At 30.4% G+C, this 6,986-nt stretch overlaps 1 pseudogene across 1 annotated transcript; it reads right to left on the minus strand.

Moving 5' to 3' along the window:
- Positions 1-213: 213 nt before the first annotated feature.
- On the minus strand, positions 214-1,231 carry LOC146950828 (kiwellin pseudogene; annotated as a pseudogene). The gene has a single exon (XR_015027708.1). The product of XR_015027708.1 is annotated as a kiwellin pseudogene (transcript).
- Between the last annotated feature and the right edge of the window lie 5,755 nt (positions 1,232-6,986).

The following is a 6,986-nucleotide window of genomic DNA, read 5'->3' on the forward strand; positions in this document are numbered from 1 at the left end:
AAAGTTTAATAATTTAAATTTTCAATACAAGTTTTATTTTTTATTTACTTTTAGAGCTCTTTAACTTGTGCCATAAGCATGATCCTTATTAAAAAACAAGAAAAATCAAACTATATATTTAAGAAAACTATGCTACCTGTCTCTTTCTTATTTCATTTTATAGTTTCTTAACTTCTGCCCTAATGCATACACTTAATTTTTTAAAATACAAAATTGAAATAAACAACCTCTTTATTCACTTAATTAAGGGAAATAGCAGATATAAAATAAAAAAAAATGCTCATCCATAGTGAACATTCCCAAGCCATTCATCATCTATATTACACTTACAATAGAAAGGAACACCGAAATAAAGAAACAACCCTAGCAAGCTTAATTTAACCTTATGCAAATTAAGCTTATTCATATTAATTAGCCATATTACATGTTCCATAGACCACGTAACCGGCACCACACCATCATCAGTATTTAACCCTAATGCATTCCACACAGCTACAGATCCATCCACAATATTGTTACGACAAGGTGGCTGCCATGCATGCTCTTCATCACAACCATTCACTGAATCACATTCATCCACCACTTTCGCCGTCACACTCCTCCCATTCCTCGCCGTGATTCTAACCATCTGTCCACATCTTGAACCTCCGTTATACCATCCAGTGGACAACGCCACAATGTTTTCCTCGTTGTTCTGGTATTTGCCGTAGCACTCCGACGGACCTCCTCCACTTCCTCCTTCACTGAAATCATTCCACGTGAGTAATGCTTGTGTGGAGGATGAAACTCGTGGAGAGCACTGGTATTGAGGATGTGATTGGCCGTCGCATTGAAGGTTGCCGGAGGATTGGCAGTTGCCACCGGCCGGTGATGGATTAAGGGTTCTTCCACTGCAGATGTGGGTCCCAATATCTGGATCATCGTTACATCTGCCGTTGATGCAGATGAGTTGACCATAACAGTCGTTGAGATCGTTGCATCCTCCGTTGCATGAGGAAATAGCGTTGGTGAGGAAAGGAAGGTTTGTAATGTTGAAAAGGAAAATGGAAGCTAGGAAAACAAGATTTGATATGAGAGTCATTGAGAGTATAGTAGAGAGAGTGGATGGTTTTTTTATGCTTGAGCTATGATTTTGGCATAGGGCAATTTCTTATCCTTATATAGAGTTTGAACACCTGAACTGGACCCATTTGAATAGTTGAGAGAGAACCATTAGATGGTGAAAGGAATTTTTGTACTTCATATGAATTTAATTAATCTATAAATATAACTAATAAACTAGATTCAGATAGAAATTTTCTATGCAGCACACGCTTGAATTGAGATGGAGCAAACAAACCACTTTAATGTGTCCAACGTATTCGTCTGCCGAAATCACTTACCACTAAACAATGATGGAAACTTCGCACTTATAATATGATAGAGAAAATAAATAAATAAAGATAGAGTGTTTCATCATTTGATAACACTTTAGACTTAATTATAAACAAAAAGTTGGCTAAGTTTGTTCAGATCAAATATAATTAACTTTGGTTAAGGTTGACGAGCTTGAATAGTTGAGCTTTTATCCATATGCTTATTTGCATGCGAGCGAGATAAACAAAAAAACAGAAAGTGTGTTTATCACAATTTTTATTTAATTTGGCATAAATGGAGGCGGACTACTATGATTAGTTATTTTTATTTAGCCTAGGTTTTATCAATGGTTCCTTTGTTACTATAGAACGTTGGTGCTTCTATATCACTTTTATATGTTTTCTTTTCTCCGAAAAAGTTAAATTATCCTACCCAAATAAGTATAAGGGAGACTTTTATGTGTGATTTTAAAATTAATAATATGATTAAAGTCAAATATTTCTCTCGAGTAAAAATGATGTTTCGAAACATTTAATAGTTTTATGATCGATTGACATTTTGAAAATCACAATCGAATGGTTTAAACAGGGGTGGAGGCACATACAACATAGTGGGAGCACATGCCTGCACTATGTTTTGTGAAATTAATTAGCACTACATATCTATATGTTGAAATTTTACCAAGCAGCCCACACTAATCTATCATCCAATTAAAATGTTAGAAATTTCTCTATTCCACTCACATAGAACACATGACACACACTTCAAAATTTCAATAATACATTTGTTTTTGTCTCACATCCATAATAAAATTCATTAAAGAAAACGCAAACACTACATATAATACAAACCTCTCTCACTTTTAGTTTCCTACATTGTTGATCTTTTAAAGGTTAAATTCCCTATTGTAAATTGTAATTTGATATTTTCAATCTTATAGATTTATAATTTATTTATTAATGTAATGAGACGGAACATATATTATTAGTTTGTTGACCTTAAATTTGTGTTAATGGTGAAACTTAAGTTACTCAGTTCGTCCGACATGCCTCAAAACCAGACTCTATTCAGTCTGTTGTTTCACATTGCTGTTGTTTCGCTTCTATTCAGTGTGTTGCACACCCTCTATATGTGAAGTGTCATAAACTGCAATTACATTTTCTTGCTAGTTCTTTACTTTAGTGTGATGTATATTTATGTTTTCAATAAAGAAATTATATATATATATATATATTGGTGCCCCCACTATACAAAATTTTTGGCTCCGCCACTGAGTTTAAATGTAAGTGTGCGTTTGGTTATGCGGTGACGATAATTGATTTTGTCAGAATTGATTTTGATTGAATTGATTTTGGTTAAAAGTGAGTTGAACATAAATTGATTTATGTTTGGATACCTTAACATAAAAGTGATTCTTATCAATTGATGATGTTTGGATAATTTGAATCAAAATTGATTTTGAGTATGTAATTACCAAAAAGGGTTTCAATACACATATTAAAATTAGAGTTAATTTCTATTTTATATAGTTATTTAAATTTATTTTGTATTATTAAATTCAATTATTTATAGAAAGAATTGTTTGGACAATTATTTATAGATTTTTTAGGGGATTATTTTATAGATTATTAAATTATATATATATATATATATATATATATATATATATATATATATATATATTTAATTGGTTGATATAATAAATTAATTCCACGAAATCCATAATAAGATGAAAATTGGTTTCGAAGCTCAACTTGAAAAAAACTAAAACTCACCGTAAAATAAAATTGATTTAGAAACTCACCCAAGGTAATTGAAATTCACCGAAAAATTAATCTGCTAACTCAAAGCCAGGAAAATAATAAAATTGAAGGTTTGTTGAATGAAATGAAATGGAAATAAGGATAAACATGGAAAATTGGTACCAGCTATTAATAAAATAACAAATCAAGTTGAATGAATTTTCACCGTGACCGCTAGAAGCTACAAGTACTAGCTTCGATGTAAAGCGATTTTGAGGGCCAGAATCAATTTTAAAAAATGATTACCCAAACACTTTAGTTTTTAACAAACTCACGTTTATCATTTTAAACTCACGTTTGAGGTTTGCAAACGCACAACCAAACGAGTGCTAAGTATACATCCTAGATTGCATATAAGAGAGTAGTGCAACATAATGTTATTTTCTTGGTTTGACTTTTATGCACACAATTGTATGAGTCACTTATGAGTGATGGTCATTATTATAGACCAATTTTTTTAGGTTTAAGCGCATTCTGGTAGTGGTAGACTGGTAGTGATCATAGTGGTGGTGGTATAATATTTGTAGTGGCTGTAGACTTTTTGTTGGATAGTGTGGTTGTAGACTTGCAATAGTGGTGCTAGTAGTAAAAGTAGGAATTTTTGAAAATAAGCATTTATTCCGGTAGTGTAATTTTTGCGGTTCGGGTTAAAAAAGTGATATAAAGTCCGATTTAATCATAACAGTTTTTTATTTGAAAAAAAACATTCAAATACATCTAAAAATAATCGATTTTTTTTAAGTTTTATGTTTTTTTATAAGTTTGCAATATTATTTTAGATTGGTTTCTATTTGAACACCTTAAATTAATGAGTACCAAACCAAAGGTATCTACAACACAACAAAAAACAAAAAGAAACTAACACCAACCCCAACCGCCGAACCCCCAAACCCAAAGCCTTAATCACGAACACACCTGAAAGCTGCCCCAACCTCGGGAAATAGGAGGAGGAACCACCGAAAAGTAGGTGGTCGATTACAAAAATAGTATTAACTGAAAAAATGAAAACCAAATTTTTTGTTGAATCTTCATTTTCTTTTTTCACTATTTATATTTTTCTTTATGAAAGAAAAATACTTTCCTCTTTCTCTCTAAACACAAATATTGTATTTGAAACAGTTTTTGTATTTTTTTTGTCAAATAATATAGGGTTAAATATGTTTTTAATCCTGATAAATATATCAATTTTTTATTTTAGTCCCGCTAAAATTTTCTTTCGACATTTAGTTCCCATAAAATTTTCAATCACCATCCCTATTTTTAAGACAACTCATGTTTTGCCTTTGTATTTTTAATGAAATGCATAAAATATTGTAAAAATCTCTCCCAAAAATAATAGATTTTTTTTAACAAAAGATGAATTAAATATAAATTTTCAACCGCTAAACATATAAAAATTCATATTTAATTTATATTTTGTTACAAAATTCTAACTTTTTTTGGAAGGGATGCTTATAATAGTATAAAATTTTTAGCGAAATTTGACTCAATAATATGAATTCTACATATGAGTTAACTTAAAATGAGGGACCAAAAGTGAAGATGAAATTTTTTTGTGGACTAAAAGTCGTGGAAATTTTTTAGAGAGGGATTATAAAACAAAAAGTTTGTATATTTACAAGGTGATGACACCTTGTCATCCTAGTTTTTTAGGTACTTTTTATGTAATGTTTGGATCATTTTTGATGTAATTCTGGGAGCTAGAAGCCACAAAGGAGCAAAAACACAAGTTTAAGGAAATCAGAAATCGGCCACCGATTGAACCAATCAGCCACCGATTTTGCTGCTGAATTTCCATATTTCAAGACTGTGAAAATCGGCCACCGATCATGTGAAATCGGCCACCAATCCTGAGCTTTTGGATCGTATTTTCTGGGCTTCAATTGATGGATCGGTTACCGATTGTACTGCATCGGTAACCGATTTTGACTGTCTATTTAAAGGAACTCAGTCTCAGACTTGAGGAGGACGATTTTTTGGAGATCAAAAGACATATAAACACATAGGAGAGTGATTTGGAGCGACTTGGAACATCATTGAAGGAGTTTTAACAAGGTTTATTCATGAATTCACCTTGTAATTTTTCTTTTATTGTTTATTGCTTGATTATGTGTAACTAAACCCTCCTTTGTTGGGGATGAGTAGACCTAGATGAACATGTTTGTTATGACCTAGTTTATATTATTGATTGAAATTCATATGATTGTTTCTCTTCTTTCCGTTCTTAATGCTTTTTATTGTGTCGGCCGCCTTTAAATTGATTTACGGTTTATTTTGTGATACGGAAGTGGAATTGATAAACGCTTTGAAATAAGAGATCCTTGCCTTTGTAATCTAGGAATAGATACAAACCCTTGGAATCATTAAGAGAATTCTTGTTCGTTAATGCTTAACCCTAATCTTCAAATTCACTAAGGAATTAAGTCTTTATTTTAGGTTTAAAGTTTTTGTCACTAAGGAATTAGGGCAAGAATAAATTAGATAATTCGGTAACAATCATACGAGTCGATTTAATAGTTGAGACTAAGTTATTAGCTTTTCATGGTCATCTAGCGAAACTCATCCCTAGCATCTTTCTCCCATTAATCTTAATCACTTTATTTTCCGTTATTTTCATTATTGCACTAAAAACAAATCTCGTACCTTTTTGTTCAATTAAGTCTGAAATACAATTCAATAGTATAACGCAATCCTCGAGTTCGATACTCGGTTTTACCGTTTTAACTTTACTACTTGAACGATTTCGTACACTTGCGAAATACGCCATCACAAGGGTCAAAAACACATTTAACCCAATAATCTAATAGTTAAAATTTACTCAATAAATAAGTAGAGAATTCGAGGTTTGAATCATAACCCCTGCATATCACAATATCCATATCAACTGAATTATGTTTGACGTTTTTTCAATCATGTTTTATCTTTACCAGGGACTAAAAAAACACCAAGTTTATATTTATTTCAAATGGTATTTTTTTTAGAACAAGAAATTGAAGACCAATATATTCGGATTCTACTTTAGTATTTGCTTCTTTTCTAAGGTGGATATGCCTCTTTTTTCGAAGTAAATAGGAAAAAATTAATTACCCTCCGGTCCTATATATAAGAAAATTTTTAAAAAAATATCTGGTCCTAATTATAAGAAAATATTACAACTTTTATGGTGTAATTATATCTTAAAAGACTTTTTCACCCTTTATTTAATGTTTTTGTTGTTAATATCAGTATGTGTATTTAATACTTCACAACTTTTTAATATTAGTTTTTCTTCAAAAAAAAAAACTTTTTAATATTAGTTCGTGTATTTTTTTTTGTTCTAACTCGGGTTAAATTAATTAGTTAATATTATCATTTGGATAACTCACCACAAAAATAAAAAAACATTTATTAATATACTTGTGTGACATAAGTCACATAATATTTATAAATTCAAATATGACACGTGACAATACAATTTTTTAAGTATAAAAATATGCGAATGAAAAAGAGAATAGTTGAATTAATTTATGTTTCACAATTGAATTGACCAATGTTAGGAAGATTCTCAACTTAATGATACACAAGTGGACCCATATATTCAAGATGTCCATGATTTTCTTTTATTTATATTTGAGACTTGAAGGAATATTTGGCTACGTACCTCTTTTTGGCATATCCATTTCAAATATATCTCATATATTCTATTTTAAAATGTTAATTTTGTTTATAAAAAATCATTTTCAAAAGATTAATTGCTAACCAAATCACACCATTATGTCACATTTTATATTAATTTCTAAAAAAAAATCTCATTTTAAAATATCTATAAAATGAAATGCAATTAAACAA

The sequence above is a fragment of the Medicago sativa genome, chromosome 2 (genome assembly GCF_051527215.1).
Source record: "Medicago sativa cultivar Bolivia chromosome 2, Bolivia_mono, whole genome shotgun sequence".
Lineage (NCBI taxonomy): Eukaryota > Viridiplantae > Streptophyta > Magnoliopsida > Fabales > Fabaceae > Medicago > Medicago sativa.